At 39.5% G+C, this 13,316-nt stretch overlaps 1 protein-coding gene across 5 annotated transcripts in view; it reads left to right on the forward strand.

Annotated features, from left to right (window-relative positions):
• Positions 1–291: 291 nt before the first annotated feature.
• The window catches only part of LOC105477726 (peroxisome proliferator activated receptor gamma), a 148,857-nt gene continuing 135,832 nt past the window's right edge, over positions 292–13,316 (forward strand). For 2 of the 5 annotated variants that reach the window (XM_011734385.2, XM_011734389.3), the window contains exon 1: positions 1,483–1,582. The gene's annotated coding sequence lies outside the window, so the exon portion shown is untranslated. Of the gene's footprint in view, positions 439–810; positions 830–1,482; positions 1,583–13,316 lie in introns of those variants that run through there. The other 3 variants (XM_011734390.2, XM_011734386.3, XM_071092230.1) reach the window with 3 other exon arrangements.

Here is a 13,316-nt window from a genome sequence, read left to right on the forward strand (position 1 = left end):
AGCCCCACACCTAGACTCTCCCCAAAGCTTCGGGTCCCTCCTCGGAAATGGGACCCTCTCTGGGCCGCCTCCCAGCGGTGGTAGCGGGAGCAAACGACACCAGGTAGCTGGCGCCGCGCACAGAGTGGACGCGGGAAAGCCGGTGGCTCCCGACGCGGACCCTACTGTGCGCGGGCGGCGGCCGAGCCGGGGCCGCTCCCTCCCTGCCGCGCGCCGCCGCCGCCGCCGCCGCCGCCCCCGCTCCCACCCCCATCCCCACCCCCAGCCGGCGCCCGCGCCCGCCCCCGCGCCGGGCCCGGCTCGGCCCGGCCCGGCTCCGCCGCGGGCAGGCGGGGCCCACCGCACTCGGAGCCCGAGCCCGAGCCGCAGCCGTCGCCTGGGGCGCTCGGGTCGGCCTCGGGGACACCGGACAGGGGCGCCACGCCGCCGCGGCCGCAGGTCAGAGTCCGGGTGCCCGCGGCGCTCGGGACCCGGCTGCTGGCGGGGAGCGCTCAGGGAGGGGGCGCGCGGAGGGCCGGGGCCGAGAGTCTGGGGCCCGGGTCAGAGGGAACGGGAACTGACGGGGTCCCAGACGGATGAGAGCTCGGGAGAAGGGGGTCTTGGCTGAGGGATCCGGGGCTGAGGCAGCGTCATGGTCCAGGAGGACTCGGACTGACGGGTCGCGGGCGGGCGGGTCACGGGTGACCGGGTGAAGGGGTCCTGGGCTGAGGGCACCCGGGCTGTGGGTCGCGTCTACCAGAGCGCGCACTAGGGGCGGAGGGTGCGGGCAGCTCGAGAGGCGCGGGGATAGAGAGCCGTGGCCGGTGTTGACTTGAGTGGACGCGAGCCGGTGAGTCCCGGCTTCCAGGACAGCCCCCCTCGGGAGAGCGCCGGGTGGGCGCGGAGCCGGAGACACGGGGACCTCCGCGTTCCCTGCGGAGGTGCGCAGGCGGCGGGGGCCGCTCCGGGGGAACTTTGGAGCAGGGTGTCTGGACCCGGGGAAGCGAAGATCCTCGTGTGTGCGTCCGTCTTGAGGCCGCGCTGCACCCCTGCTGAGGAAGAGGGGACGTCCCGTTCGCTCTCCAGAGCCCAGGGGCGACCGCCGCGCGGGGACCGCGGGACCGTTCAGCGAGGGGAGCGCTTGGGGCTGGCCAGGCCCCGTGCCCGGACGCGTTGTTCTGGCCCTGCGCCCGGCGGAGGGACTGGGGACGGGGACTGGGTTCCTCCGTGCCTCGGCGGATGGAGCGCGCAGCCTGGACCCCCAGCCGCACCGCGGGGGGCTGGAAAAGCGAAGTCGCTGCGTTGTGGTCTCCTGCACGTGCCAGGCGCTGACCACTCCTCTTGGGAGCCTAACTGAGGGGGGTAGAGGCAGCAGAAGTTAACAGAAATCTCAGGTCCCTCGTTGTTGGTGGAAGGTGGGTGTGTAGTCGTGGTACTTTACGCCTCGGTGTTTAGGGAGGAGCCTAAGGTAAGGAGTCAGAAACGGGGAGTAACCGAGCTGCGGCTTTTATATAAGGTCAGTGGTAGGTAAGGAAGGGGCCTTTACCTCTGCTGGTGACAAGAAGGCTGCATTTCTGCATTCTGCTTAATTCCCTTTCCTTAGGTGAGTTGGCTCACTCTCATTGCATTTTGTTGGAATGTGTTGGTGATAGGTCCGAAATTTGCAAAGTTATAGTATCCTTATGTCATTATTATTATTATTATTATTTTGCAGTGCTCTTGTTTTATAAGAATCCAAGTCACTTGGGTCGTAGGCTAACGGTTGTAAAAAATAGTGTCATTGTTATAAAAGATACCCAGTTAAAAATAGTCGTCTGTCATCAAGAAACTAGAGTTTTTCTTCTTTTCCTTGCAAGATTAGGGACAAAATGTAAAGTTTATTTGTGTACATTATCATTTGGATATAAAACCAGACAAAATGATAAACTGAGTTGTATAATACCTATTCCTGGAAAAAACTCTGATTTTGAAGTACATTATTTTAGCCCCAACTGTTTCTGTCATTCGTGAGACAAATAGTTCACTGGAGTTATTAAGAGAACAATCAATAAATCACTCTTTAAAAGGACCTGGGCAAATCTTCGACAGGTTTCGGATATTTAATGGCAGGCTTTCTGTCTGTAGCTAAGTGATTGATTGCTGACTGAGAACAGAACCAACTGATGGTGCTAGGTGATTTAGAAAACCTTTCTGGTATAGGGACTGGCATGGACATTCACTGTGGCTTTTCTCTTAAAGAAATACCTTCCACTCTTAGGGGAGTTTGACAGAAAACACTCATAGATGCTACCAGTTAGCATTTGGAGTAATATATCAAAACATTCTGTTCAAGTTTTAAAGTAATTTTTCTGAAGTATATTTTCAGTCAGATTCACTTTGGAATCAAATACAGTACCATAATATTCACTTTAATATACAAAACTTTAAAGGTAATGTCTCAGCCAAAAAGTGAAGTGTTACAAAACTATCCATTTTTCTCTTCTGTGTACTTCACGTAATTTTTCTCCCCGATTTAAATTATATGATATTTGATAGTTAACTTGCTAATAATTATGTCTTAAATTAAAAGATCTTTGAATCAACTGGTGGCCATCTCAATCTTTTAAAACTCACTTAAAGGAAAAAAAAACTAATGATTTTTTTTTTAAAAATCAAAAACTTTTTTGATATTTACAAGTTTGTTTCCAGTTTTTAAACAATAACTGCTGTAAAACCATGGCATCAGTGAGATATAAAGTTTTGTAGAATCCCAGGCTTTTTAGATGTTGTTTTCACATTAAAAAGAATATAATTTCTTTTTAAAATTAAAAAGAATATAATTTCTTTTTAAAATTAAAACTAAAATGTCCACCGGCATCGTATTTTTTATTGAACTTAGGTGCTTTGAAAATGTTTTTGCAATTGCTATTTTTAATGATAAAATATAATATTTTCTTTGAAGCACTAGTTTCCTAAATGTTCATTTTTCATATGTTTCAGAACTAGTTTTTTAAAAATTCTAGATTATGCTTTAAAAAATTGCAATATTTCTAAATTCCTATGACATTTAAAATGTATACAAGAGAAAAGGTGTGACATGAGGAATATGAATTAGAAATGGATTACTGATGGTCATAGCGAATTGTTTTTAATCAATGTTATATAAATATAAACAAATACTTATTTTCCTTCTTCTGAAATTGTCTGACAACAGGGATGTTTGCCACTAACCTTAATTCTCAAGATAATCATATGCATGAAAGCTGTGTAAAAGGCACAACTGTGGAACATATACAAGTATTAATAATACATTTCATTTAGTTTTCAGATTGTAAAATCGTTATTAATAACGAGGCTTTCATGAAGTAGGAAAATACGCTAAAATGATATTTTCTGAACGTTTCACACATTCTGGCCCACACTTTCACTTCTTTCTTAGCATCTATATATTCCCAATGCATAGGACAGAGTTGGTCATTCTAATTGTGGGTGTCTTTCTGTTGGATTCATTGTCACTTGGACTTGGAAATACAGTATGTCATTAGGTGTGGCAAATGTGCTGGAAAAAGTTTTTGGTCTCATAGGATTCCACTAAATAAATATTAGCTGTAGAGGATTTTTAAAAACTCACTAATAGAGAAAACTTGGTGAAGTCACTAGTCTGTAAGCGTAAACATATGCGCCCCCCACAACTGAATTTCTAACTTGCTTATTTTTCCTGGTAGATCTCCACTTTGCTTACTCTCTCTCTTAACATCCAAAAGCAACAAAAAGCGCAGTGATTTTAATTGCTTACAAAGGTCCTTTGAAATGGATCTAATTTGACTCCACAAAAGAATAGTAAGAGTTGTGAACAGCCATCTTGCAAGTGTAGATATCTCTAGTGAATCAACTGAGTTAGTTTCATAGTGTTCTAGATCAAAAATTTAGATTTAAGATTATTCGAAATCTTCTTGGAAGTTCTTACTGTTTGCGTTTTCTCACAATACACAGGTAGATTAGGAGGAGTTATGTAGTATATGTTTTAAAACTGTTATTAATGCACTTAAAGTAGGTTCTTCGGAGGAAATCTATTCAAATACAATAGGCCATGTTTTTGGGAAAACTTTTGTAGATGTTTAAATAATATCTGTCACCAATAATAGTATATGCTTAAATTATTTTGTAAAAACAGACTTACATATTTTAAATATTTCTCTTCAACAATAAGTACACATCAATATTTTAATACCGAGAATTTAATTCAGAGTATGACTGTTTACATTTTCAGCTGTTTCAATTATTATAGCTTAGGCAAGTCCTTTATCCTTTCTAACTCAATTTCGTCATCTTTGAAACAGGGAAAGTGTTGCAGTTATTATTGCTTGCTTGTTTGCTATGATTTTAAGGCTTTATGAGCAAACCCATGTATCTTAAATGATATGACCATGACCCTGAATTGAATTGAGCTGATATTCTGAAGAGAACCTTCATGAATATCTATGTCATAGCTAACTCTTTTACCAATGTTAATAGTTTACTCTAGTTCAAACCTCAATAACTTTGAGATTATTAAGATTGAAGATCATGCTTCTCATGTGGTGATCAATTTATAAACCATTTCTGGGAATATTTTATTATCATTCAATTTAAAATTGTACTTTCCATTCCCTGATGACTTTGTACAAAAATCAGCATAGTAATTATTTTTATTCCAGCTTTGCGAGTCCTGTGTAGACCCTCTTATGTTAACATTGTACATCTGATGCATCTAGAAGGCACAGATTGTGTGCTTTTATTTGATAAAGTTCTAGTCTTTGCATATTTTTATGGCACACCATGTGAATTCTTAACGTATATTCCCCAGGGACAAGTTCATTTTGTAATGAGGCCTAGGATCCATCAAATCAGAAGACAGTTTAGTGTCAAAACTTACAAGACTAAATAGTGACTTGTGCTTGTCATTAAAATGGGCCTCTTTCAACAAGCACTCACCAAAAAATCGTGTTTTAGTGGCTTGAAAGGTTCAGATGTCTCCTAATAACCCACCTATTTGCTAGTGGGGAGTAAGTGGAAAAACTTATAATTAGTTGTGCACCATCCAAATAATAAATTTTAAATTCTTCATGTGAATTTTTGATATATATTGTTGTGAAGTGTCTCCTACTTAAGAAAGTAAGGGACTTGGACTGAATATGCCAAACAGGAGGCCTCTGCAAGCAGTGTCTCGGTGATGGGAAGATACTGGTAACAGCACACAGGGTGATGCAGTGAAGAGGCTTGTGTGCATGGGACTAGGGACTGAGGATTGTTGGAGAGGACTTCTCCCACCCTCTCTGGACCCCGAACTGCACAGTGAACTGTCAAGCCACTCTGCCTGCTGCAGTGTGAAGCTACAAAGCCCAAGTAGGGACTTCACTAAAAGGATGCGGAGGCGAAGGCAAAGAAAGGCTCAAACTGGTGCGTGTAGGTGGGCGGAGTGTCCCTGTCGGGCAGTGGGGAGCCGTGTTGTCTTCCAGTGCCTTAATCCTACAGTGTAGGCTTTCTCAGAGTCATTGCCATACCTCCAACTGTTCCAGTGGCCAGGCTGTTCTCAACTTGAAAATGTTTTGTGGGACAGTGCCATGAATTTTTTTTCCTACTGTGATTTTTTAGATATAAAGGAATTGAATCCATTAAGTGGAGATTTTAAACCTTCCAGTCGGGATTTAAATTAGATCGTGTAAGTTCAGTTCAGTTGGATTCAATATCTGTTTAGGAAGCATTTTTATTCCACTTCATTGATTTTAGAAAATAAATTCATTGCTTGGTTTTAACTATGTCACTATTTAAAAAAAAACACCACTTTAATTTGTAGACTCATCTGAGAGGATTATAATGCGTGGATAAGACATATTGAGACAGATTATCTGACCTTCTGAGAAGAGTTCACATTAGCGTAAACGTGGGGTGAGAAGTCCTTCACAGTTTGCCACAGATAAGGAGAAGGTAGATATGAGGGAGGTAGAGAAATAGGGAAATACCGTGAGTAGGAATGTACCAGATCTGTGTATGCTCAACTCCCACAATCAGCAGGTTGCATGATTACTGTGTATAGTCTTAAAATATAAGGTTGATTTCTAAGAATTTACCCTGCTTCTTGGTGACATCATAGGACATCTCAGTTTGCCACTTAGCACTGTTATTCTCTCTGGCTCTATACTAAAGAAGATAATTTGGGAAAGGGAATGGAAAGAGGTTACTTTTTCATCCTATATGTTTAAGGAGTAAGTCTTCCTTTATATCGAGGGCAGTGGAGAAACTTAACTGTCAAACTGTTCGAGTGCAAAGATGAAGTTCTGAAAGGAACTTCCTAACCTTGACCACACCCCTCTGGCTGTCATTCACCCCTTAAAATGTCTTTGAATTTGAATGTCTTTGAATTCAAGTTTAAAATGTTTTTGAATTTGAAAGTTTTGGGTCTACTTTTAAAATTCCAAAGTTCCTAGTGGGGTTAGTTCACTAAACCACTATCAGCAAAAATGTGAAAGGCTAGTTGCTTGTTTCCTTGCTACCTGAAAACAAGGCCTTTAAGGAGTAGAAAACAGATTTGGAGTTTGAAAGAGGGGGTTAGGAGAGGGAAAAATAAAGTTAATGCATGTCCCAGTTTCCTCATAAGCCAGACGCGGTGAAACAAAATAGGAAAATAACCATTTGGAATAGCAGTGATAGAAAAAGTTATATTTACCCATCATTTTTTTTCTGAGTCAAGACAAGTCACAGATCTTCCTTGAACCATTTTTGACCTCAAAACAGTTATTCTGAAACATCAATTAACCTAAGAAATGTTATCACAGTTCAAGTTATGAGCTAGTATTATCTTAATGTAATTAAATATCTGAATATTATCACTTCATTATATCTTGTATTTCCTCTGTGATGTTAGACAAATTATGTGGTCTCTTCATGAGTCAACTCTTACAGGCTTTAAAAGTAGCTTCCTAATAGATTGAAATGAGAGGAACTTTTCAATCACTTCAGAAAATAATGTGCCAAAGTAGTATAAATAATGCTTAATCCTTTGGCAGATCCACAGATCATAAAATATCATACATGCACCAGTCACAGTGGCTCACAGCTGTAATCCCAGCACTTTGGGAGGCAGAGGCAGGTGGATCACCTGAGGTCAGGAGTTCGAGACCAACCTAACCAACGTGGAGAAACCCCGCCTCTACTAAAAATACAAATGAGCTGGGCATGGTGGCACATGCCTTTAATCTCAGCTACTTAGGAGGCTGAGGCAGGAGAATCGCTTGAACCCAGGAGGTGGAGGTTGCAGTGAGCGGAAATCACACCATTGCACTCCAGCCTGGGCAACAAGAGTGAAACTCTGTCTCAAAAAATAATAATTATATATAGTTAATTTTATTTTTGCTGAAAATAGTATGGCAAGCCAGTGCATCTCTGTTAGAAACAGAAACTTAGTAGCCACCTCAAAAGCAAGGTCATAATTCTGTGAATCAGCTAATAGGTGGTATTTAGCAGTTAGGTATGGGCTACCCTCGTGCTTCATGACTAATCACATTGCTTACTCGTCATGCATTTTTTACAAAGTCTTGCTAAAGTCTGTGAATCTAAAACAGAAAATCCCAAAGTGTTCCTCACTAAATGTTATTCTTTTCCATCAGTTGATAATTACCTATGTAAACAAGCTTTTGACTGCATCTAGAAAAGCACCTATATAAATTCTTTCTTCTGTTTCATATGGTGGATAAAGTTTATAAAGGAAAACAAACATAAGAATGATGTCAATATAAATGAAGTAGAAACTTCAAAAATCATTTGCATATGTCAAGTATAATCCAGAAGAGTAAAGAAAATACCCAGGCATTTGGCAATGTAGGATTACTACATGTTTTCCTAAAGAATGTGGAACTGATTAGAAGCATCCTGATTTTATTTAAAAGCAATATAATGTATTTTTACACTTTGTTTTCAAGAAGGTTCAAAAAACATTTATTTTTTTTTTTTTTTGAGATGGAGTTTCGCTCTTCTTGCCCAGGCTGGAGTACAGTGGCGCCATCTTGACTCACTGCAACCTCCACCTCCCAGGTTCAAGCGATTCTCCTGCCTCAGCCTCCCAAGTAGCTGGGATTACAGGCGCCCACCACCACGCCTGGCTAATTTTTTGTATTTTTATTAGAGACGGGGTTTCACCATGTTGGCCAGGCTGGTCTCAAACTCCTGACCTCAGGGGAACCACCTGCCTCGGCCTCCTAAAGTGCTGGGATTACAGGCATGAGCCACTGTGCCAGGCGAAGAAGGCTAATATTGGGTGACTTTTAGGACTAGAGCAGTTCGATGTCTGCAAAAATCTGGATACCAGTTTCTTGAAGGCAGGTACTGACTGGATTCTATTCCAGTGTATAGCACAATGCTTAGTAGGCACTTAAATGTTCTATAAAGAAGAAAGAGCTGGTCGTGGTGGCGCACACCTGTAATCCCAGCACTTTGGAAGGCTGAGGCAGGCAGATCACTTGAGGCCAGGAGTTTGAGACCAACCTGGCCAACATGGCAGAACCCCGTCTCTACTATAAATACAAAAATTAGCTGGGCGTGGTGGCACACACCTGTAATCCCAGCTACTCAGGTGACTGAGACAGGAGAATCGCTTGAACCCGGTAGGTGGAGTTTGCAGTGAGTTGAGAAGATTGTGCCACTGCACTCTAGCCTGGATGACAGAGCAAGACTTTGTCTCAAAAAAAAAAAAAAAAAGAATAAAGAATTAGTCTAAGACAATGGTTCTTCAAATGTGGTCCTGGGATTGTGAGCATCCTCTGGCAGCTTGTTAGAAATGCAATTTCTTGGACCCCATCCCAGACCTGGGGTGGGCCTAGCAATCTGTGTTTTAGGGACTCTGCTTTATATGCTCTTTGGGAACTCTTGGTCCAAGATGATTCTTGCACCCCACCTGATAGTGTGGGGCCCATTTGTTAGTGTGCTTTGGATGATTTCTAGTAGGCCTTACCCTTGCTTATGGTTAAGTCCTTTGCCCTATCTCTCTCCATTCATAGGATCTCTTGGAACCATCCTATAAAATTACCCCCACTGGCTTATCATTTATTACTTAGAAAAGCTCAGTGGTGTTGTCAATAAGCTTTTGTCAAGAGGCGAGCCAGCTCACTAATTAGACCTTGCAACACTGGTTCTTTTTAGCTTAGCATGGCTGCTTAGGAATCCCGAGTCTCCGCGTCAAAGACTACAGCTTCAAAGACTGGATTTTATAAAATCACAGAGGATGATCGGCCCTAGAGGACTGGTTCATGTTAAACAGATTTACAAGATATAAATTTGTAAACCTCAATTACAGTTTAATAATAGTAGAAAATATTCCCTTCCTAGTGATTGTTGATAATAGTTTTTTTTTTTTTATTTTAAAATTCTGTAATTTCAAGGATTAAAGAGATTTATACTCATATATATCTGATGTCACTAAGATTTAGTTCAGGCCACTTAGAAAGCATTGGGCAGTGTTTTGTAACTTTTGGGACTTTTCCCAAAGGGCTGGAGGATATAGGAAAAGCCATATACACAAAGAGTTTCATAAAAGCATTGTTATAAGAACCCATATTTGGAAGTAACTTAAATATCCAACAGTAGGGAAATAGTTAAGTAAATTATGGTATAATCAATAGGTAAAATATTATGCAATTATAATGACAATTTAGAAACTACTCACAACTCTGAAAAATATTTAAAAAGTAGAAAAAAAAGAGTATGTGAACTATTGATTGGAACCTTACAAAAATGTATGTATATGAAAAAGTCTGGAAGAGAATATACAAAAGTGATAATAGTTATATTAAAGTAGTGAGATATGGAGGGCTTTCTGTTTTTTTTTATATTTTTCTATCTTTCCCAAAGTTTATTCAGTAATATAAATTACTTCTATAATTAAAAGCATACATTTATAGATTTTTTTTTCTTTTTGGTGTGTCTGTGCTTCTGATCAATAAAGATCAAGGCAATACATGATTTTTTCCTATTATACCCAAAATTTATTTTATATTAAATTTTATTTCACATATTGGACTTCCCTGTACATTTTACTTGCCTAGTCTCCATTTGGCATGGGGAAAGAAACCCATCACTTTTATGGCCTCTTAATGTTCTCAGCCATACGTAAGGTTTAATTTGGTTGATTTGTTTGGGTCCATGATCTACTTGATCTTTAGCATATGCTGGCAAATAGAGCTTTTAAAAGATAGTTTCCAGAGTTACTTTCTTTTAAAGCCCTTCTCTCTTGATTTTTTTTTCTAATTTTTTTCTATTATGTTCCTTTTTTTTCTAAAATTGAATGACCTCATGATAGAGTTATCCAGTTTTCCAGCTCCTGACAGAATGTTGCGCTTATTATAAATAGCAGCTGATGCAGATGCACGCAAAGGTAAACTGTTACAAATGGTCATTATGAGCCCTTGATATAATTTGTGATAATAATTTTAAAAATAAAAAGAAATGTAAAATTGCAAGCGAGTAGAGGTTTCCTAAAATCGGTGTGAACATTGTGAAAGTTATATATATGTATAGACACACACACACACACACACACACATATACAGAGTAATAGCCTTTGAATGAATTCTTTTTTCATCTTTTCTGTTGCATTGTCCTAGAAATCCCAAAGGAGAAAGTTAAGTGGTTTTGCCTTTTACAGAGGTTACAGATTACATTTTTCTTGTCACTTTCTTTGGGACTTCTTTTGTGAAACTTGTGGCATGTCCTAGAATAATCTTTATCTTAAAGTTTTAAAAGCTTTTTAGAAATTTCATATCAGTGTTATAAATATTTGTTCTGTATGCCTCCCTAATTTGGGATGATTTCATCCTTAATGATAAGCCAAGACAAACTTCAGCTAACAATATTTAGTTTATAGATCTTAGAATGTGTTTATGGGTAAAATAAACTCGATGTGATGATACCTTAGAGAATAGATCTACTGAGACTGATGCTTTTTATTTTTGTATTTTATTGATTGATTGATTGATTGATTGATTGATTGAGACAGGGTCTCACTCTGTCACCCAGGCTGGAGTGCAGTGGTCCCATCATGGATCACTGCAGGCTCAACTTCCTGGGCTTAAGTGAGCCTCCCACCTCAGTCTCCCAAGTAGCTGGGACTACAGGTGTGAGCCACTACACCCAGCTAATTTTTATATTTTTTGTAGAAACAGGGGTTTGCCATATTGCCAGGCTGGTCTTGAACTCATAGGCCCAAGCAGTCCTCTGGCCTCTGCCTCCCAAAGTGCTGGGATTATAGGCGTGAGCCACACGCCCAGCCTGAAGCTTTTTTTAAATGTAGATTTATTCGACAAATGTCTATTGAGTCCCTACTTTGTGCCAAGAGCTGTTTCAGATAAGGAGGATAAAGCATGAACAGACAGACAAATTCCATTCCTCCTTGAGTTTACGATTATTGTTATCTAGATTTAACGAGAACATTTTCAGTGGGAATGACAGTGACTAAGAGGGGGTGAATGGGCCTGTGCCTTGTAACTAGATGGCATTGCTAGGCACCATGAATTCAGGTGGCTCTCTCTGAGTTTAGTATAGGGTATGGGGAAGAAAATCTGTGTCCTTGAATATTTTTTCCTAGCTCTCTTACTATCCTGTTATCTTAGGTTATATTGCATACATTATATATTGTATAGTATGCATAATATATTTATAATTTATTTCTGTCTCAGTAATGGAGTTATTCCAAAGGAGGTAAGAATGAATCCTTTGCTAATAAGTTATTACTTTCCTTGAAAATCCAAATGACAAGAGGATTATTCACTTTGCAGAAGGATTATTTATGTTTTCACAGTAGATTTAAGTGGTTAATATCCAAGTGAATTTAATTTATAAATTAATTAATTAATTTAAAAAAATTATTTACCCCTAACAAAATGTAAAACAAAGTTCATGGAGAATGTCCGATTAACATCAAAAAAACTTTTTTTCTTGGGAGATAAAGTTGGCTGCTTTCTCTTTAAAAGGCCATTACAAACTTTTACAAGCTTAGAATATAATATTTGAGTAAAAGGAGACTCAGATTCTATTTTAAATAACCAAATTATTTTGATCAAATTACTTATTATAGCTATTTTCAGTTTCTGTATTCACAAACTGTTTACTATTTCAGTTCTGTTTTCAAGTTGTCAGAAAATATCGTATTGATCGCTTAGAAATAAATTCTGAACCACATGAAGTTTTTGGGAAAAAATGATGAGGAAAGTCAATTTTGATGGACGTTATGTAAAATTAAGTAGAATTAATTCTTTCATATATACAGGGCCATGAAATGTTACAGTGTAACTCAATACAGAGGTAACCAAAACCTTCAAATTTTGCAAATTTCAACAGAGTTAATTTATTGGGTTCTATAAACATTTACCAAATGACCACTCATTAAATCTGCCCACCTATAATCATGACCTTATAAAATGGTGAGACATAGCAGTATCTGGCACTGGGTACACAAATTACCACGGCTCAATAAAAGCTGAGAAAATGACCAAGTGATTGAACACAGTACATTGCTGTGGTTGTGTCTTTAAGTCATTCATGTAATTCATGCTGTGTACTCGACTTAGCCTTCTGTGTGATCTTTGATCTTAACTAAGCACAATACAGCCACAATTAATTTCTTTTTATTGTGAACATTAAATTTTTTAATGTCAGATTGACTTTCTTTGTCATATATCTTGTGTATGAAATATTTATCCTGGTCCCAGCTTTTTTTTTTTCATTCTCAAAGGAGGTGAAACCAGCTTTTGAATTCAGAAAATGCAAATATTAATATAAGCCTAAGTAAAACGTAATTAGAAATCAGATCTGCTCTGAAATGGAATCTGATATATTCCATGTTCTGTGTTACACATGTTTGCTGATTATTTGCTGTCATGTCTTATAATTTTCATGGGAGAATTCCATGTACCAAGCAAAATTGTTAGTTCTTAGAGGATAGGAATGTGTATCGTAGTTCTTATTCTGTTTACCTTGCTGTGCACTGTATACCTTCCCTCATTCCCAGCCAGCAGCACAGGAAACTGGGTGCACTATATACACTTTATTAATACTTTTCAACTCGATTTTATTTTGAGGACAAGTGTGTGCTTTTTCAATATCACTTGTATGGGATTCTTCACAATCTTAGGGAATTTCCTAAACTACTCTTTAAAATATTAATTCCTATTTTATGTATTGTTTTTATGATACATAATGATATGGAACTAATGCCAGGAGAAATTTCCATTTTGTTATTCAAAAGCAGGCAAAATGGGATATGAAAGGGAAAAATGTTAATTATAGACTTCAACATTCTATGTTGGACCTTGTAGTTGTTCTGGTCAGAA

This window comes from Macaca nemestrina, chromosome 2 (assembly GCF_043159975.1).
Source record: "Macaca nemestrina isolate mMacNem1 chromosome 2, mMacNem.hap1, whole genome shotgun sequence".
Classification (NCBI taxonomy): domain Eukaryota; kingdom Metazoa; phylum Chordata; class Mammalia; order Primates; family Cercopithecidae; genus Macaca; species Macaca nemestrina.